Source organism: Microtus oregoni, unplaced genomic scaffold (assembly GCF_018167655.1).
Source record: "Microtus oregoni isolate MIOR12 unplaced genomic scaffold, Mior012 000012F_ref0000307, whole genome shotgun sequence".
NCBI classification, from domain to species: domain Eukaryota; kingdom Metazoa; phylum Chordata; class Mammalia; order Rodentia; family Cricetidae; genus Microtus; species Microtus oregoni.
This window is the reverse complement of record NW_024543071.1, coordinates 37,205,429-37,227,836: the sequence shown is the minus strand read 5'-3', so window position 1 is coordinate 37,227,836 and position 22,408 is coordinate 37,205,429. Positions and strand designations below refer to the sequence as shown.

At 39.7% G+C, this 22,408-nt stretch overlaps 1 protein-coding gene across 24 annotated transcripts in view; it reads left to right on the top strand.

Annotated features, from left to right (window-relative positions):
* Trpm3 (transient receptor potential cation channel subfamily M member 3) overlaps positions 1-22,408 on the top strand; it is an 804,706-nt gene that overhangs the window by 298,340 nt on the left and 483,958 nt on the right. The gene's annotated exons all lie outside the window — the stretch shown is intronic.

The following is a 22,408-nucleotide window of genomic DNA, read 5'->3' as shown; positions in this document are numbered from 1 at the left end:
CTATCTCTGGGTCTTTGGACTGGAGTCGGTGTGAGAAAGTATTGTTTCTCGCATGCATTTGAAGGGAGCCTTCTCGAGCTCCGAGTTACACAAAAGATTCCTACTACACCTGAGCTGCAGTTGCTAGTTGTGGCCACAGTGCCCCTGTTTCTGGAAGCAAACGTATTAAAGACACGGGAAAAAAAGTCCTCACGAGTCCTTAGGAATCTACCTTCATCACCTGCATGACAGGGAAGGGCACAAAGTGTGAAGGTGCAGAAGAAAAGTATTGCTTAGGAAAGGAAACGGGTTAACCCTTTGGGGGTGGGTTGAGCACAGCTGAATGCTTCACATCAAAGTTTGTCAGGCAAGGCGAATCCTTAATTCTCCTTTTCCTATTATGTATGATCTTTTTGTTTAATTACTTGTGAGCACAGAGGGAATTTGCTACAATGGAGGAATGATGGATCAGCCCTGAATAAATCGCTCTGATTTTTTTCCAGCTAGGTATGGTGTGGACGGATAATTCTAAATAGCTAAGTGGTGTCTCGTTGCCAAATATTACCCATTGGCTCAGTTTCCCTGACCCTGTTAAACACAAACTGGTTTTAACTTTCACTAGGCGTGCCCCCAAGTGCCCTTCAAACCCCATCTTATGGTTGTCATGGCAATGACTTGCTTCCCAAGGAATATTTGGAAGGAAGAGCATTTGGGAGCATAGGGAGTGGGAGAGATTTCTACACTTATGCATGCTTTCGCTGTATTGGAGCAACTTGTGTAATAGGGCATGAAAAAGAATGAGGCCAGAGAATTAGCAAATGGATGTGAATTTCCCTCCAGATTTAGTAGTCAATCAAGACCAGGAAAAAGAACGTCTTGACAAATTAACTATGACTGAGAGAGTGAAGTTCCATGGTCCCATATGCAATAAGAACTACCTTTCCAGTTAAAGCCACTCACTGGCTTGAACCCAAAGTGATGCTTTTTAACTCGTCTTAACAGATATATGTATATATTATTAATGAATACTCAATGTATTATTCATTAGTGTTCATTTTTAAAATAGAAACTGTTATTAATATACCCATCACGAAGCCAGGAGAGAAGTTAGTATTTGAGATAGATTACTTATTTTTAGAAGAACTCTGTCGTCTTTAAAAATTACACAGACACAAACTCAACACGCACACATACCCACCACAGCCGGGAGACCAGTGCTTGCATTTCATCCCGCCCCACCCTTCCATTTATTCCATTTATTAATGTGGTGCTTGATGACACTTCATCTAATAAAGGGCATTAGTGAGCTTCCTTCCACTGATTGCAGCATCTGAAGGAGGGGATGCATTTTATTAGAGAGCTTTCTCTTGCAAAGACATCTGTGCGTTTGAGAGTATAGCTACCCCATGAGACTTGAGAGAGTAAGCACATTTCAAAATCCTGCGAGGAAAATAAAAGGATGCCAAATCCTCTCAGCAACATTTAGGCAGAAATACCAACTTCTTTTGGAAGGCAGCTATGCTCACCACTAGACCGCCCAGCTGCTTTGGAATATGAGCAAACAAATCATCCATATGAACACTATGGTGTGTGTTTCCCCCTCTGGGTTTTGGTTGCCCCATTTTTGCTCTGCTTAGCACCTATGCATTCTTCCACTGCTTTTATCTTCTGTGGGAAAACTGAAAGCTCGTGAATAATAATTTGCTTCCTTGTTAAATGTTCTTCTTGTTTCAGGCTAGACATTAAATATTCAATAATGGTTTTTCTCCCAGGCCCTTGCTTACTTTCTACTCTCTGCCATCCTTTTGCCTCAGACTCCACTCCCCCTCCCCCACTCTGCCACCATTATGCTAGTTTGATGGATGGACTCTCTGAACATCCAGAGTTATCGAAACCCTTAGCCAATAGCCAATTCTCCCATTCAACAGGTAATTTTTGTTTCTCCTCCCACTGCCCTGATGTGCCTTACCCTCTTTGATGCTCTGAGACTTGTCAGTAAATACAGTGTGGGGCGTGATGGCCTGATTAGATTTGGTTAAATCAGATCAGACACCAATTCTGACAGCCTAGGTTCAAGCTGATTTCCCTTCTCGTTCTCTTTCATGAAAATATATTGAGTATGTATGTATGTATATGTGTGTGCATATATGTGTGTATGTATATGTGTGTATGTATGTATGTATGTTTTACTAACTTCAGTGCCATGTGGACAGTCAGAATTGGCTTCATGTATAATTTCTTTTTAATTTCGCATGTCCTGGTAGAAATGGGGTACTAAGGAATCAGGCGAAGAAGACCGTCTTGAAACATGAATTAAAACCAGCAAGTGTTGGAATGCACTTATAATTCCTCCTGAAAACATTTCATTCTTTGTTCTGTCCACCCCAAAGCAAATTTTGAACATGCCAACTGACCCTCACTCTGCATTTGGGGCTTCATTTGGAAATAGCACTTGGAAATGAATGTCTGGTCAGGCACAGGACGATGGTAGTCAAAAGACAGAGCCTGCTTTGAAATGGTTGCCTTTTAGATGGGACCCTTCTCAGGTGACTTCTCCTCTGCTATAGTGGGCTTCATTCTTAAGTGGTTCAAGGCTTCATCCTGCCATTAATCACACAACCAAAATGTGAATTTTGTTTCAGTGACAGAATGTTCTTAGCATATTTCATATTCATTATCAGGTCTATCTCTGCCATTGTTTTATTTAGGAGATTTCATTTTGGTAACTTGTGTTGAGTTTGAAGAATATTTTTAGGACAAAGAATTTTCTTAGAAGTGAAGTCTTGGCAGACTTTTTGAAGGGAAGGCTTCTGAAAAATGGGTTGCATTGGAGCAAAAGGAAGAGCTATGTAACACACTTTGAATAAGCACATTTATGTCAACTTGATAATCAAAAGCATCTGATCAGTATGACCCTAAAGACTTTGGATTCTTTATATTGAACAATGCTATGATTTGAGTGAGCAATGTCAAAATAGGATAAAAGAAGGGATCAGTGTAGTTAAGAGTACTTGCTGCTATTCCAGAGGGTCAGAGTTTGGTTCATAACACTCTTGTTGGTAGTCTTACAAATGCCTCCAACTCCAGACCCTAAGGATCCAATGCCTTCTTTTGGCATCTATGAGCACCCATAGATATCACACACACACACACACACACACACACACACACACAAACACTCAAACACATGCACGTGCATACACACACACACACACAAACACTCAAACACATGCACGTGCATACACACACACACACACACACACACACACACACGGAAATAGAAATCTCTCTCTTTCTCTTTTATTTTTTTGAGACAGGGTCTCTCTATATAACCCTAGCTGTCCTGGAACTCACTTGTCACCCTGGCTGACCTCAAAGTCACAGAGTTCCTCCTGCCTCAGCCTCCCTCCCAAGTGATGGGATGAAAGGCATGCAGTATCATTTCTGGCTTAAATCTTTTGAACACATTTATTAAATTATATTTGGGAAAGGTAAGTCTAACCACTTTTTCCAATTTCCATTTTCTTTCTAACCAGCTCTGTGACCTTGAGGCTACATAGTTTCCTTGTAACATGGAGTTCTTTTTAAAATGAAGGATTCCAGTCTTGAATAGGTCCCGTGGTAACTCCCTATGGACAGGCCTACATGCTCCCTGGGAGTAGAAGAGCACACTATATCTGGGCTCAAAGGATTAGATATTCTAACTGAAAACAGAAATGTAACAATAAATAGTGATACTCAAGGCAGATATAGGGTCTTGTCTACCAAAAAAATGCTTTAGACTATTATCCCAAAACAGTATAGTTAATATTTGAGTGAAGTTACTTCCAGATTCAGTATTGTACACTCACCCTGGCTGTAGGATCTATCCTTGGTAAGACGTGGTTAAGTAGAAGATGAATGGTTAGATCAGAGACCTGGAGAATTTCTAAGAACCTGGGCTAGGACCAAAGCAATAGAAGTAAATGAAATAGGGGCATGTTGTATTGATTATTCGTGTCTTTGGGAAGAACCTAGAATAATCTTTTAATCAAGAGTTTCTATCTTTGATATCTAATTGAATGGAAGCCCCCTAGACCTAAGAACAAAGGTTCCAAGAATGAAGGGAGGAGCTACCTTGTGATCCTCTTGATGAGCTAGAAAGATAAGTCACCTCTGACTAGTTAGGACAGAAGTTAGCACTGTGCTTCTTTGTCTCACCCATCTCACTGAGTGTGGGTCCCACTGATCCAGACAACTTTGAAATAAATGATACATGCTTATAGTGGCATCATGTCCATGTTATTAACTGTAATATAATGTCACCAATCTCATTAAACTATGTATTATTTCACCAATTAATGCCCCTGCGTTGCAGCCTAGTCTCTTGGACTTCAGCTAATACTTGTTCTATTTTTCTCTCCTTTCTGACTTTTATGTATTAGAATTAATTAATATTACCTAGATAGCTAAAGGGAATTACCTGGAAGAGCAGTGATTCTGCTAAGAGATAAGGGCTGATGTTTTATGTCCTGTATTTCCTTATAAAATTATCCTATGCTCATCATACTGTTCCTGAGACAAAACAAGATCTTACTGAACAAAGATTTACAGTATACTGTACAGTCAATGGTCCTTCCAGAAAATAACTGCTCCTTAGTGCTCTCAAGTTCTCAACAGTTACATGGAGATTCATTTCTTTTATTTCTATGTTTTTGAAAGGAGATCTCACTCTGACACTGGACTCAGACATGGGGCAATCATCCTACCTTAACCTTCGACATGCTAGGGTGACAGGCATGAGCCACCACACCCAACTTTCAATTGGTATTTTAAGTGGATGACTTCCAAAAGTCTTCCAATCCCAAATACGACTCAAACCTTTCTATGAGAAGTAGAATAAGAAGCAAACCCCAGGTTTTTGGTTAGTAAGGGCAGGTCACAACTAAACCATAATACCTATCAGCTGTAAACTTCAAGACAGCAATGAAACACATCACTCTTCATTAATCTATACATGGTGCAAATTATGGCTAGTGAGTTCAGGGACCTGGCTGGGGAATCAAAGCCTCTAAGAGCCTTAAAGATAGGAAACATAAAGAATAACTATTTTTAGGAAAATAAGGTGTGATATTAAACAGAATTTTAATGCTACACACAAAGAAACCTGTGTATTTCCATTTTGTGGAGTATCCGCTTCCAATGCCTTTAAGAACAAAAGTGAGAAGACTGGCCAGATTGAAAGCTCTGGAAACTGTCTGATGTGCTTCAGGCTGCGGCCTCCACTCAGGCTGCACCCTGCACCACGTGACTGGGCTTTTTGTGAAATGTTCCCAGACAGCCTGAGGAGAATTTCTGAGGCCAGAAGAAATCTTCTGTTGCTCTGGAAAGTTCTGTCTCCTCTATTGTGGACAGAAGAATGAAAGTGTGTGGTCATGGGGATAAGGGAGGAAATAGTTGAGATGTCCAAGTCCAGGGCCACCTCACTCAGGAAAGCATGGGATCATAGCAATGTTCCTGCCAAGCTCTGTCTCTGCCTTTTGTGGTGACTTCCTGCCTCTGCAGTGGGGCTTTCAGGCCTACCTCTCCTGGCTGTTGGTGTAACCTCGGCTGGCCCCAGAACACCAGACAGCTAGATTACATCTTTCTGTTCCATCATCTGATATGAACAAGTCTTTTAATCCTAAATAGTCAATAAATGTGTGTTGAATAATCAGAAAAAAAAGAATCATCGGTGAACGATACATGAAGCCTTAAGACTATTAACCATTATATGGTTTCTCAGCCTCATCTCGGAGTTATTGATTTAGTAACTAGGCAGAGATCCAGAATTTGCAGTTTACCCAGTTCTGGGCCCAGTAATCTACATTTTAACCAGCTCTCCCAGGAGCCTGATGCCTGCAACTCTTCTAAGAATGGAGCCCCCATTGAGGGAAGCAGAGCTGGAGGGAAGATTCTTTTAGTGGCCTGTCGTGTGCTGGCATCTGGGCTGAACAGATTTTGTGTTAGTCAACAGTGGAAGCAAAGGGTTTGAAGTAAACAGTACACAGGCTTTCAAAATGTAATCATGAAATACCATGTACAGAGAGAAAGAAATTGAGCTCAGCTGCCCTGCTTTTGGGTTGTAGATAACGCAGCACTGTAATCTGAAAATATATTTGTCCTTGCTCCTTTAATTTTCTGCTTATTTATGCCATCATTTTTCTCTCTTCTCTTTCGTATGGTTGAATCATGTAAATCAGAGTTTACACTTTATGTCTTCTTGAATTTATTTGAGATACAATTATGAGCAGAGCTCCCGAAGACAGTATTAGTAATTGGGATTCTGCTACATTCCTGTAGGATTTGAGGGCTGCGATGCACATTCTATAGGCCCCTTAGAATGAAATTTTATTTGATAGCACCCCAGAAGGGCAGCCATAACTGATTTGCACAATGCAAGAGGCTTCAGCCTTCTACTTGATCCACATGACAGTCACCAAACCATCCAGGGATTCTAGACAGGCTTGGGGCAGAAGAGAACACTCCACACTTCTGCTTGAAAAAAGCATATTCCGATTTAAAATTAAATCCATTCATGGGACTTTTAAATGATGCCTTGTATTAAATATTATGTATGGGAGAGTAGAGCTAAACAAACTGTCTTTTTTTTCCCTGAGCACCTTATTTGACTCTGGTCATTCAAGGGAGACCTTTATAACACACGAAGTTTGTGTGTCACTGCATTTGGGGATTCTGTTCCAACTGTCGGCTCTGCTCTATTTCATTTTTGGACACATAGACCTAGGAATTATAGTTTGGGGACAGTATTGATCTACTCTATTCCCTTTTCTAGAAATAAAGTTATTTCCAGATTTAATGTAACTGTAGATACATTATCTATAAATAGATCCTGGGTGGGTTAAGGCAGCAAGAAAGGGAAAGAAAGGTAGAGAAGATGAGAGGAGCAGGGGAGGAAGGGGAAATGGGTAGGAAAGAGGGAGGAGGAGGCTGTTCATCCCACACAATGAGCTCTTGAAGGGATATTTCTCAATGAGGTCCATGACTGTCTGTGATAGATACAGTTCTAAATATTCTGCCCAGGTTACAATGCTGGGGGAGGACCTTGAGAATTTGCATTTCACTCGCAATTTTATTCATAATAAAATTGGAAACTCTTCCCTTTTGAAGTATGACATGTCAGTGAAGAGACATTGGCTCATTAAATTATGCCTCTGGCAGGACTGCACCTCAGTATCCTATTTTATCATTAAAACCTGAGCACTTACCATATTTCTATACATCTATGTAGGCTCATCCTTCATCGACATCTTGTAATTTCTTCAGCTCATAGGGCACTGAAGGACTTTTACACTTGTTTCTTAAAGAATCACGCAGGAAACCTAATTTGCATGCTGAGAGGAAGGGTATAATCCATTCATGGCATCCGGGGTTAGAAGAGATGACAGCACTTTAATCGAATTCTTCTTACTTGAGATGCTATAGGCTCTCATGGAGGATGACAGAAACTTTAAAGAAAGTATCCTAGCTCCGTGACTTCTGCCTATTCCCATGGCCCTTGGTGAATTAGATGAGTCTTCCAGAGCCTCCTGTGTCCTGGGTTTCCTCCTGCTTGCTAGAGTCACTCATTGACCAGATCACCCCAACTAGAAAACCAAGGTTGATGCCTTTTCTGCCTTGCTTTGTTTTTTCCTTACATAATCTGACAATTAGTCCTGCCAGATTTTCTCCTGTCTCCAATCCGCCCCCTTCTGTCTATTCCTAGTTCCCAAATTTGGCCTCTCTATTCCTTGGGCCCAAAATACTATAACTGTCTCCAGTCTTGTTTACCTGAAATCATTCCTTCCCACACCCTTGGACCACTTGAAAAGCAAGTGAGCTAAGGCTGGGTTGTGTCTGTATCTGATGTTCTTTGACTGTTCTCCATGTCCTGTAGAATAAAATCTGAACTTCTTGACCCAGTAAGTAAGACCTGGCCTCTTCGTCTTTTCTGACTTTGTATGTTGCTCCAATTGTAGAGTTCTTTAAAGCTGGTCTTTTTGCACCGGTGATTTCCATACCTGGAAAATCCGAACCACACCTTCTTCTCACCCACTTCATCCATTCTTAAATGCTCAATTTAGCAGAGCAGAATGAGCTCAGAAACCCATCTCCTGGGTCTCCAAGGAAGCAAGATGTAGCTCTCCTTTGCATGTTTATAAAATTAACCACTGTTCCTTCTCCCCACCCAAGCCAACAGTGGAATTTGTCTTGAAGTCAGGAATCCTATTTCATTCGGTTAGGTACAGGAACATTTAGGAGAGAGCTCGGGACATAGTAGGTGTGAAATGAGCTATGCTTGCATAAGTAACAGTTGGAGGAAATGAAGTCATGTACTGGATTCAGGCCTATGATGCTACAACTTAGAAGATGAAATGGCATTACAGTACCTTACTATTTTGGACAATTGAAGAATATTTTCAAAGAATATTTGTGTGTCCCCTATATTGGAAGATTAAATAATTAAATCAGCAATCAATCAAGTGCTTAGTAAAGGCAACATGAAATTGCTTTTAGTTGACTGTGAACTCAAGAAGACACTAAGTAGTTCAGACGAGGTGCCTGTTTTAATAATATTTATAGAAAGAAAAGTGAGAAATGAAATTACCTCATTTATTGATTGTGTTAGAGTAAGTGTACTCCTTCATTTAGTAAGCCATTAGAACTTATTTCCTTTAATAATGTTCTTGGCCGGGTTACACTGTGAACTAAAGAAAGGAATATTAGAAGGAGAACACTGTCAACCCTGCTGTGACTGCTCCTGATTTACCTTTAACTGTGCATCTGGAAAATATCTAGAGATAACAACATTGGTGCTGTCCTGTTGAAATGTTTGGTTGTTTAAATGTACATGTAATTTGAAATTTACTTTTCTGATTACATTGGGCTATTTTACTACATGAATTATTATATATCAATGCCAAGTAGAAATCGAGGTTTATATGATTACAATAAAGGAAAAAATTGATGAAAATAACTACTTCAGGGAAGAGATTAAAATCCTTAGGAAATAATCCCACTGTTGTTGGTTAAAGTGAGTCACACATGGGACTCGATGAATGGTATGCAATTATCTCTGGCATTATCTCTGTCTTCTTCTTCTTGGATGGAAATGGAGCTATCAGGTAAGTACTTGCTCTACAGTGGCTTGAGTGATGGCTGGACCATGTGGGATCTGGCAATTACACAAGTGTTAAATGCTTTGAGCACGTCCTTACAACTTGAGCACTATTGATGTCCTGATCTTGCAGTCCTCTGTGCCGTGAGACTTGTCTCAGTGCCTTTGGTTTCCATGTGCCGTGTATACAAACCAGGGCCTTTGCAGTGCCAATTGAAACTGTCTCCACACATTGACAAATAAATTTGAAGTGAAACATCATTCCAAGGTGACAATAGCATCTGTACAAGTGCTGGTTTGGAGACAGGTCTTTTAAGTCTCAATTAGGTCATTTGATTTTTCTAGACACACTAGAGGTATTTGCTCTTAAGAAGGGGATGCTCCGACTTTGGATATGCTTTTCTGCTTTACGAAAGTCTGAAATTCAACTTATGTTGGGAGGATTAACAGGGCAAGTACTATTTGCCAAATATAGAAACACTAATATCATTCCCTCATCTTTTTGTCAATCACATCTTAGAAAGAAAAGAGAATGTGGCCAATTTCTGAGAAAGTAAATATTCCATAGGATTACTTTACAAAATAAAATCAGAGCATATGTGTCAGTTTGACTGATGTGTCCAGCAAAATAGTTAAATTGTATCATTGTTTTGTCCTATAATAGCATCTACTTAGAACCATCAAAGAAAATGCAGCACAAAATCCATTTTAATGACTACATGAGGGCAATCTACTTCAATATGATTGGGGGGGGCCTGGCATTAGGTCACGTGAGCAAGGATATGAGATTAATCAGGGAGCTACATGGGCGTCTATCTATTTTAACTTAAAGATTGCTATAACTAGAGCTAAGTTTTGATCATTTACTTCAGTCTGACAAATGGACATTAAACCAAATTAGAGAAGTCAGTTAAAACTAGAGTTGAGTTGTCAAGAACAGTTTTACCTTTGGTGTCTCAGTTTTTGCCTGTAGTGAGAAGTTTGGGTTACATCAGAACCAGTGAAATTTATATATATAAAGCCAGATTGTCAATATTTTAGGCTTTGTGGGTCGGATAGTCTCTGGTGAAAGTGTTTGTAGGCAATCAACTCTGTATTGTGACAAGCCACTCCCTTACACTGTGGCCAAGCATCAGCCATGAGATGGGACATAACAAACGAGTGGAGCTGTGTTCCAGTAAACCATTCATGAGCACAGAAATTTACATCTCATCTACTCTCAAAGGCTACCCAACGTTACTTATTGCTATTATTTATAAGCATTTTAAATGCAAAAATGAAGTATTTTTGGCTTACCAGTTGCAGACAGATGGTTAAGTAGGACATGAATGTAGACCACAGTTTGTCACCCATGACATAAGGTCACTTCTTGCTCTAACATTTTTAATTGGATGCTTCTTTTTATTTAATATTTTCATATAATATATTTTAAGCCTATTTTCCCTGCTCCCAGCTCTTTCCAGACTCCCCCACCCTCCCACCTAACCTCATATTCTATCTCTCAAAAGAAAGTAAAACAAACAAACAAAAACCAATAAAGCAAAAAAAAAATACCAAAATAAAAAAACCCCAACCACCATCTCCCATCCCCTCCACACACAGCCTCGAAGTTTGTTTTGTGTTGGCCAACTACTGGGCATGGGGCTTGCTCTGGTGTGGGGCTTATACCCAGTGCCACTCCAGCGCAGAAACTGATTTTCCCTTTCCCAAGAGGTATCAGTTGTAAATAGCTTCTTGGCTAGGGTGGGACTTTGTGTCTACTTCCCCTTTACACAACGACCCATGACTGGACAAGGTACAGACAGTGAGTATGAGGCAGAGGGGGTCTATGCAGAAGTGGAGTGGGAAATATGGTAAAAGGCAGAAGTGATAGATGCCTCCAGGGAAATAATGTCTTCTACACACAACAGAATTGGGGGACAGAGACTCACAGAGACTGCGACCAGTCTCTGTGACTGCATAGGTTTACGCCAAACAAAATCCCTGCTCTAATGTGTTTTAATTACAGAAGGATGACAGGAATATCATAGCATTCCCTCGTTTGTAAAGAAGCTGAGAGGAGTCCATTTGTCCACCGTCATGGTTATATGCTTGTTGGGGTCAGTAGGTTGTGGAATAACTGTCTCGTGATGGACAAAACACTTGTTCTTTCTCTTTAAATTATATACTCTTAGTTCTTACACAGACGTCATTATTCAGAGATTTTATTGAACTGAAGGTAAAATATTAACAGTTCAACATTTCCAAAGTTCTTTTCAGCTTGCAGGATATTTTGCTATATAAAAAATGAAATATACTTCACAGAACATTGGGCATAATCTTGTGAACAACTACAGTAGGTCTGGTCACTTCCCTTTTTAGATGAGAATGTTCTGGGTTAGAGAAGCTCAGCCTCATGTTAGTGGGCTTTTCTGGTTCCCTGTGCTCTTCTGGATCTTACCTAAAGCCGCTCTGAATCCCTTCCTTTATCTAAGGTCTAAATAGCATGTAAGAGTTCTCTCGTGAGTCTATAATGGAAACACAGAACTCATTTAGGCATGTTCTCAAAATGATCATGGGCCAGACACAAATTATAAGTCTTCCATTGTTATAAATTAAAGTGATGGGTTGAATAGTTCTAAAATTAATACATTTAGTGTTGGTATAGACCGTGATCTCTATTCAGTAAATACAAATTATTCCTTTCAGCCTAATAAAGTAGAAATTGCGCAGTAAGAATGAACGAAATTCAACATGTCTGTTGGATAATTTTGTACTTGTGGAATCCACGTCATTTGTGTGCAACCTGTTTTCACTGTTAGTCTCTGTCTATTGTGTTAGTGTTGCCAGGAGAAATATACCAATATGGTGAACACGTATGTGCTTATGTATGTCTACCCGTATGTGTATCTGTAAGTAAGTGCACATGATTGAGAAGAAGAATTCATCATTTGTATGGCTCATTCACTCTCAGAAGCTGGCAAGTCTGAAACCTTCAGAGCTTCAGGAGAAACCAGCAAGTGGAGACTCAGGAGAAGCCAAGCTAGAGTTGCTGTGGAACTGGGAAAAGCTGTTGCTTCAGCAGTCATGAAGAGGGATTCTTCCTGACTTAGAGGAGATTGGCCCACTTTTGACATCTGGCCCTCAACTCCACATTAGGGAGTGTAATATATCTTACTCAAAACCTCATGATTTAAGTGTAGACCACATTTAAAATCACTCTCATAGAAATATCCAGAATGTTTGAGCAAATCCAAATACCTGGACACCATCGCCCAGAAGGGCTGACACATATTAGCCATCATATAGGTCACTGTTAATTACTCACGCTAATGTAAATGAAAATTTTCTTCAATAATTAAGCTTTAGCATATCCAGTAACTTGAAAAGAAGTGCTGCCTAAACTTCTTGTTAGTATTAGCCTTCTTGGTTACGGGACCCATAGGCTCCCAGTTCTGCTTCTCCTGCTCCATCTCTATACTTTCCTTTGGAGCCTAATTTTTTGCTCTTCCTCTCCAATCCACTAAAACTTGCTAAAGTACCACATTCTAAGTAATCTTGGAGTTCCATTCCTTGATCTGGCTACTCGGTTTCTCTTCTGGAGGAATCTCACTGTGATCTTCCAGCTGACTAAAATTTACCTTCCCAAATCTGTATTCTTGAGGAAATAAAAAGCACAACAGCTTATTTTGTTTATGAGTCATTGTTTAGAAGTCATATAATAGTCAACTGAATACAAATAAGATTTTATGATATTTTAATTAATACCAAATTAGCATGCAAAAAGTTGTTCAGTATACAATAGATTATTAATATGTTAATCAAAGTTGACCTGAGTTCACTGACAATGTTCTGAAGGCCTGAAGTTCATACAAATTTAATATCCAAATGTGTATATTGTTTTTGTTTTCACACACTGATTCATGCATCAATACAAAGTCTATGAAACTGGCTTTTCACCCCCAATCACTTTTGTATTCCTTCCACACTGTTTATTCTACAATAATCTCCTGCATTGTGTCAGAAATTGTGCTTGTATTAGAAGTTCTAAGATGAAAAGCACTAATCCTTTGATCAAGAATAGCTAATGATGGCATTAAGGAGATAGAGAAGGACACTGAGGACAGATGCAGACACCAAACACAGCCAAGAAAGGTAGGCAGGCTTTTTTAGGGAAAGCAACATCTGGTGGAAAATGACAAATGTGAAAAGATGGGGTAGAAAAGACACTGTGGGTAAATAGAGTTTCACGAAAAGTAGTAAGACAGGGAGCATTGTCCAGGACAGTGCCCCACCGGAGGCACTTTCAGAAGGGGAGCAGGCATGCAAGTGCTGAGGGCTGCCTTGCAGGGAGGGAGCCACAGGAAGCTGGGGGCTGCTTCTGCAGAGGGTATTGGGTGTGCATTAGTTGGGCTGTACAGCTCGTACTCACTCAGCAGACTGCCTAGTTTAGGCTGCTCAGTTGAAGTTCAATGCTGCCACCTCCTCACCCTCTGCCTCAAAGCTTTGTAGATAGCGCTGCTTCCCCCAGCTGTGCAAATGCAGGGGCGAACCCAAATTCATTAGTCATTTAATGTGGGAACTGTTCAGCAGCAGCGGGATGCTCTTGAGACGGTTACACTGTGGGAGGGAGGCTTCACTGAGCTTTTTTTTTTCTTTTTTTTTCTTTTTTTTTTCTTCTTTAATTTTTATTTTTGTGCCTCGGGCAAGCTCATTTTCCATATCCAAATGACTTTGCCAAACCGCTTCCTGAAGAAGTAAGAATCTTGTATCTATGCATTCTAAAGTGCCTTGTCCAGGGTGATAATGACTTCAGAGAATTACAGTCAACAAGCATCACGGCGAGATAACTTCCTTTTGCTCTGAAACTCTCTGAAATGAGAGGCAAAGGGAAGAATGGGTATGCTTAGCTTTTGTCATGGAGCAAGAAGGGAGGTGTGTCTTCACATGGGTCACCTGTCAACAAGCAGGTGTATTCCATACCTGCGGATCTTGAGTTCTGAACTGATTCTCTGGGATGGACAACCTCCAGTCACATTTGAATGCATCCAACTGGTAACCCATAAAGGTTCTACTGGAGCATCATGAGGAAAACTTTCCTGACACAAGATCTAACTTACACTGAGCATTATTTATGAATTTTTGCCATAACCTTAATAATTTTCACAGCTGCAGTCACTATGCCAAAGCACATTAATTCGCAAGGGTGCTCTTTCCGGTTAATGCTGGCTCTCCATCAATGCTGTGGGCCTAGGGTAACCACTATTAGACTTCTATCGTTCTTGTGAGGGTGTGCATATAGATGCACCTGCACTTTAAGCATTCTCTGTGTTATTTTGTTCTAACATCTTAAATTATTTCTTGCTTGTAGCATCTGCCACCTCTCAGGGATAGTCAACCTTCTAGATGACAATGGTTCAGCAGGAAGTGGCCGTTGATACTTTCTAGAGTATCTCTCTCTGACCTTGTCACCAGAATGCATTATTTCTCTCTCTTAACCAAACCTGAGCCCAGAAGCAGGAAATTAGAGCTTGTCCCTGTCGCACAGATCCCAATGGCAGTACACAAACTAGCCAGTGTTAAAGTAATTACCTCACGTTTCCAGGACGCTGAGCAGTGAGGGCCTAAACCTCCTTTTCGCCAAGTCTTCTTCCTCCTGATCACTAGTTCCTGTTTTGAATTTTCCTTTTCAGGTGGCTTTGTGTCTCGCAGGTGCTTTCTCTTTTCTTGAGCCCCTTCGTAACTGTTCCTGGTCCTTGTCACCACATGGATCTGCGACTCAAGGCACTCTATACGTCAGATTTACTTTGTCTTCAGTTTTGGATTAAGTCAAGTCTTACCAATCATATTTTGCCTCAGGCGTCTTCCACTCAATATTTATGAAATTTATTCATTTTGTTTTTCTTTTCATTCTAAGATACATGAGTATACCATACAAGGTCTCTCAATTTGTCTATAAATGGGCATTTGTTTTATTTCTCTTTTTTGTTATTGTTTTTATTTTTATTTATTTATTAAAGATTTCTGTCTCTTCCCCTCTGCCTCCCATTTCCCTCCCCCTCCCCCAACCAAGTCCCCCTCCCTCGTCAGCCCAAAGAGCAATCAGGGTTCCCTGATCTGTGGGAAGTCCAAGGACCACCCACCTCCATCCAGGTATAGTAAGGTGAGCATCCAACTGCCTAGGCTCCCACAAAGCCAGTACGTGCAGTAGGATCAAAAACCCATTGCCATTGTTCTTGAGTTCTCAGTAGTCCTCATTGTCCGCTATGTTCAGCAAGTCCGGTTTTATCCCAGGCTTTTTCAGACCCAGGCCAGAGAGCATCTTCAACAAATTGTGCTGGCAAAACTGGATGTCAATCTGTAGAAGAATGAAAATAGATCCATATCTATCACCATGCACAAAACTCAAGTCCAAATGGATTAAAGACCTCAATATCAGTCCGAACACACTGAACCTGACAGAAGAGAAAGTGGGAAGTACTCTACAACACATGGGCACAGGAGACCACTTCCTACGTATAACCCCAGTAGCATAAACATTAAGGGCCTCATTGAATAAATGGGACCCCCTGAGACTGAGAAGCTTCTGTAAAGCAAAGGACACTGTCACTAAGACAAAAAGGCAACCCACTGACTGGGAGAAGATCTTCACCAACCCCGCAACTGACAACGATCTGATCTCCAAAATATGTTTTATTTCTCTTTATGGGGCCCATAGTGGTTGTTGCTGTGGACATACTTATGGACATATGCATACATCTATCTTGGTGGCTTTAGGGATGTGATTGTAGTTATAGGGTATAAATATTTGAAATTAGTAAAAACAACTGGATAAGTCTTCAATAACAATAATAATAATAATATTTTATACTCTCATAATGAGATTGCTGTACATTCATATAGATATGGATAATTTTATCAATCCATTCACTCCATGCAGTCGCACCTCTCAGGGGTTATAAGTTATAATTCACTAATGGCTAATATAGTGATCTTCTTATGCTAATTTTTAAAAGAAACAACAGCTAGAAAACTTTATGGGTTTGACTAAGAGAAGGAGTAAAAAATGAACATTTGCTTAATTATTGTGACTAAACACCAAACATCATATACATTTTATTTCATCCTAGTAATAAAGTTTTACTATATCAGTGTTCAGACGAGGAATGAGAGAGTGAGAATGGCTAAATGATATAGTGAAGTAAGAATATGAATTATTTGGCACTGTGATCAGGAGAAATCATGAGAACCAGAGGAGGACATGTGCAGTTTTGGGAAAGCATCTGGCACCTGAGAAAAAGTATTCCGTATTGGGCTGCTGTTCTGAAATAATGCTATAAATTATAAATAAGGGGGCATTGTTCATTCTTTTAAGGAAAGCTTGAATTTCACACCTAAGCCCCTCTGTATGCTATGAATATGTTTTATTACCATTGGTTATTAAAGAATCTGTTTCAGCCAATGGTTTAATAGAGTAAATCCAGATGGGAAATCCAAACAGAGATACAGAGAGAAAGTAGAGTCAAGGAAACACCATGTAGCTGCTGAAGGAGAAAAGATACTAGCCACCAGTCAGAATTTTGCCAATAGGCCACAGTCTCATGGTAATTCACAAATTATAGAAATGGGTTAATTTAAGCCATAAGAGTTAGCTAGAAATATGCATAAGCTATTGGCCAAACAGTGTTGTAATTAATATAGTTTCTGTGTGAATATTGGTATCTGAGCGGCTGGGAAACAAAAAAGTAGTCTCTGCCTACAGCATTCAGATGGTAGTATGGCTACAGTAAGGGAGTGAGAACAGTAAGAAATGCTGAAAGATTTCAAAACTGTGAATGTTGAAAACAGTGGCAGCAAGGTTAACATTTGAGGACAAGCAGAGTGCAGAGGAACCGCCTGCTATTGTTAAAGAGGAAGCTCATGCTTTTCTCTGGGTCAACAAGAAAGACATATCGAGGGCAAGACTCTCCTAATAAAAGGCTTCAACTTTTCTGTTGTTTTTGTTTGCTTGTTTGAGGCAGGGTCTCATTATGTATCCCTGTCTAGACTGAAAGTCACTATGTTGGCCAGGCTGGCCTCCAGCTTACAGAAATACATTTTCCTCTGCTCCTCTACTCCTAAAATTGAAAGCTTGCTTTCAGGTTCTAACTTTTGCAAATGCAAATTTATTTGCAAACAGAAAATGTAAACTTAGAATCAGGAATTCCCTGCTTAAAAATAAACATCTAGGGAAGTGTTGCTTCCGGGTCAATGTACAAGACACATGGAGACCATTACAACTGTGAGCCAAGGGATTCAGGCAGCATCTCAAGCTGGCAGCAGAAACTGACGATGTTATCCCTGTGGCACTGGTTTTGGGGTCATGAAAGGCATCTCATACTCCTGCTGCCCTGACTTTCCTTCCCCGTATCTTTGAGCCAACATGACCCCTTTTTTCCTTCAGTTGCTCACTTCGCTGTTCCCAGGTATCTTGTCACAACAAGAAAAGTAACTGATGCAGAGAGAGCATAGGCTGCTGTTAATTAATGGTCAGAGTCCTACTTAACACTGACCTTACCAGGAATAGCTTATGCAGGACATACTATGCTGTCTATCAGAAACAAATACTAGTAAAATAATTATAGCCGGCTTCATCTGTGCAAGCACGCTGTAACTGCTCATCCTTGTTATGTCCACTCCTTTAAGCTGTTATTTATGGTTGAACCACCAGAGTGATGCTGAAGACTCAGTGAATTCTTTTCTTCCTCCATATTTGTTTCAGGTCACTGCAATTAGAAGGATATCTGTGTTTGAACCAGGCTTTTGTTTTTAAACCCACTATAAATACATTTCAAATATCACCAGTCACTACTGTGTCAGTATTTGACCACTGTTTCCTCAACGCATGCGCCTGAAGTCACAATCTGTATTTGACAGTCTTCTTAAGCAGATAGCTATGTTCTGGCCTCAGCCTTGTTGAAAGCTTAGTTTCCTAAGGATGCTGGGCTATTGGGAGTGAAGACACCGTCACATTTTTAATAATGTTCATTTTATCAAAGAAAATTAATTAGGGGCATCTACTTCGGTTACAATCAGGATTCCGGTGAGAAAAACAAAAGTAGTATTTGAGCAGATTCAGCTGGAGTTTAGAGGTGGGTGTTCAAAAGTGACCACAGCTGTTACCCATCTTACTCATGTGTATCTTATGCCAAAGAGAATTTGAGGTGATGTTTTTATGTAAAACTAAAAATCAACTCCTGGGTTAAACTTTTATAACTGTGCCTATAAATTCTGTTAAATATAAATGCTAGAAGGAAGGAAGCTTGTGATGTCATCCCCTCATATTCTATGAAGGATTGGTTTCAGGCCAGTCAAGTCAGTTCTATAAGACTGGCTAGCACGCTCACATAAGCTTCCCACCCCTCCCATACACCCTAAGTCATCTCTGACTCAGAACACCTGATGCATGGTAAGCACTGTGTGAAGGGTTGCCATTCCACATTATCGAGAGAGTCACTGCCAGAAAAGGTCTGCATTTAGTAAGGAAAGACAGGACGTTTTCCACCTGACTATTTTCAGGCCACAGGTAGGAGAGTTCATAGATGAGGAGGTACAGACATGAGAAGTTAACTGCACAGGTTTATCCGGCAAGAGCAGCATCTGTGCCCGTCTCAAAACTAGAATCTTATTAATTCAATACGTAGTTGTGAGGACCTCCAATAAACCAAGGCCCATGTGCATCAGGAACATGAAGATGAAAATGTCATAATCTCTAAAGTCTAGGACTTGAAAACTCATGGTATAAATACAGAAAGAATTCACCATAGCATTTCTAACAAAAAATATCAGAAAAAAACATGCCAAGACACCAGGTGCTGTGAGACAACCGGTTGTAAAACAGCTCATTTTCCCTGAGAAAAACAGTGCCCATTAAGGGCCTGTCCAGGTGTTAGACAAGTAATTTTTATGCATAGTTTTATTTTCCAATGCAGAGTTAGTTTTACTATGCAGACCAGTCTGATATCACACTAATCTTCCTGCCTCTGATTCCCAAATTCTGGGATTACAGGTATGTGCTGTCATATCTACTCTGTTGTTCTTTCTACATCTGTAGATATTCAAGGCCATGCCTCACACAGTCTAAGTTAACACTCTACTATACTGAGATACGCCCAAGCCCTGATTTGTCCAAATCTTAAAATACAGGGCAAAAATCATTCTAGGTAGAAACAAAAATTTTGTACAGAGGTATTGTGGTGTGAATGGATGGCCCACTGGGTGGCTTCCAGATGTTCCTGTAATTGAGGAAGTTGACACTGTGGCAGAAGGTGGGAGGGAAGTGGGGAAGAGTTTTGTGTACATTGCCCAGTAGTTTTCATTTTGTATTTTTTAAACATTCCAAAATATTCTTTGGGGAAAATGTGTTCAACAAATATTTGCAGAGATCATTCATGTGGCACAGTCTGGACTAGGCATGGGCACACAGTAATAAAGGAACCCCAACCCTAGCTCTCAGAATCTCAAGGGGAGTTAGACATGAAGAGAAACAATGGTACCTCAAGGGCACGTTGAGTTGCTCAACTCAGGGGAATTAGAAGCATAAAGGATGGATTTGTTTGCTTTGTGAAGAAAATAATCCATTTTCCACCATGACAGAAATAATTACGTTGCTAACCAAAATGTAATGTGTCCATCATGTCATTGTTGTGGAGTGAAAGCTTGAAACGTATTTGAAAAGAAAAATTCATGCTGGCACTCGGCTTTCACAGATTTGGTGTTCAGAGCACAGACATATTCCCCTAAAAAGGGAAATTGGAATAGAGTTTGGATTTAATTGCTTCTTCTGAACTGCCCTGAGAGAAAGCTGTTGGCTTTCTCGGGCCTTTACCAGTTTTGTTATCAATAATACAAGAGAAGAGGCTTAAATGCAGCTTCCTCACTAGGGAAATGCCGTCACAGGAGCCAGTGACCTAAATTGTATTTAAACGCGAACCTTTCCAAAGTGAAGGGGACACATTTGCCCTTTGAATATTAAACTAGTCCTGAAACTGGACAAAAGGCTCACAAAGAGCCCTTTGACTGTGTTCCTCCTTGAGGAAAGTGGTGCTGGGGTGTTTGTTACCTTGAAGAAATTAGGTAAAATTTCTGGGCCCATTGAAGGAGAGCTGTTTTTGGAGGTTCACCCTCAACAATGTAACCAATGTTCCAAAGTTTAGGGTTCCTTGGTTGAGTATGAATCAGATTCCTTGGGAATTACTTAGCTCACCCAACTACATTCTATACTTCACTCTTATATCTCAGTCTTCAGTTATACATATAAATAAAATTCAGATCTCTCTTTAGTCAATATAATCTCTCTAACTACTTTTGACTATTTTTTTTTCATGTCAGTATCTATAGAGAAAACGAATGTTGACCAAGGCAAGATAAGCAATTTCCATGGTCAAGGTTGATTGATTGATGAATAATGTGGTGGGTACATGTGAATAAATCAAAACCACTAGCAAGTCATCCCAGGAGCAAGAATCATGTATTATCCGTGGTTCATTCCCTTACACATATACTCGAGGCACCAGATGCCTCATTAATTGAAATAACAGGAAGAAGAGGGAGGGAGTGTAGTATTTTAAGAGGAAAAGCAAAAGAAAAGAACATAACAGATGAGCTTCAGGTAGATACATGACCGGAAGAGAGGCACATTTAGGTTTAAGACATATAGCAAAAATCAAGGAGCCAAAAGGAAACTTAAAATTCATGTGTAATTTGGTAAGAAGAAAGAATGAGTTATAGAACATGCTAGTATACAAAATGTAACTTAGGCTCAACCTAAGATCTCTGCTAAAATTGTGTGATGACTCTAAGTTCCCTTTCACACACTCAGTGTCAAATAACAATAACTAGTATTTAGTGAACATTTATTGTGCCAAAGGCAAGAGATTTACTCATAGTGGACATACAATAAACATTTGTTGACTACATTAATAAGGAATGATTTTTTTTTATCTTCTGAGATAAAAAGACTAGCTAAAACTGCAAACTTTTGTTGAGGACAAAAAGGAAATTCTAGACTTTTTAATCAGTTAAGATATTTGTAGTTGACATTGAAGAAATGGTTGTTTTGGGTCAATTGTATATTATACATTTATATTATTTTAGTAAGTCCTTACTCTAAATTTACAAGAAATAGTAGGGAATAATATTTTTGATGTTAATATTTAAGACAATGAGATTATTTAGAATAGGGAACTCTTGGTTAATCAGGAAACTATATGATCAAGCTGAAATTTGAACATGACCTCTGCCTCCAGAAACCAAGAAATGAGGCTGGTCTTTGAGAATCCCTTATTTCTTTTTTTTTCCCTTATTTCTTTTTGTCTGGGGGTATTTTATTTTCTCTTGATTATATATCCATTTATAAACAGATTATGTACATCTAGATCCATCTACATGTATTCACATGTGTCTGTGGCTGCAAGTACATATTCATGTATGCATATACAGATAAACATATGTTTGGATTATATACATATACATTTATACATATGTGTCCATATGGAGATTATGTATGTATGTATATCCATCTAACTGTACCCACAGACCCATATATTTAGAGAACTGTGCCACAATAAGTCATTTTTTAAAACAACTTCTAGACAAGTGATCTGAGAAATGGTGGTGTATAGAATTTTAATCCTGGAAAGAATGTAACTAGATATCTGACCCCATTTCTTTCTTATCCTGAGTGTAGAGGAGTGAGCAGGATCACATGTTAACAAAGTTTGGGTGTCAAATACTATACAAACATGTGACCAATGTTACTACATGCACATAAGTGTGTATATTTACTTTCAGTGTTGCCAAGTACTCAGCATTGCATATGGCCATTATTGACCAGCAGTATAAACAGTGACTGGAGAGTAGATGGACGTAATTGCCTTTAAACCAGGAACCTCGGTGTAAATATTTAACAAGCTGACTTGCCTGAACATATCGTTCCTTTGTCTTTCTTTAAAGATTTCTGTCTAGCTGATACTGCAAATCATGTTTCTTCAATTCCCATACACCACACAAATTAATGTTAGGATGCCACTGGGCTCCCATGTGAATTGCTGATTTCTACAGCTTCTTCTTAGTTGTCTTGCATATTAATTCATTATAGTCTGATTGAGGTTGAGTTTGTAGAGTGGGGCCCCAGGTGTAATCAGGGGCTAATTGTAGATGAGTAGACATACTGCACAGGCCCTGCTGTTGACTGTAGAGTCACCTCTACTCTATGAAGTTCTGCTGACAAGAGGGTGTAAAACCAAAAGCCAACCAAACAAACAAGCAACAACA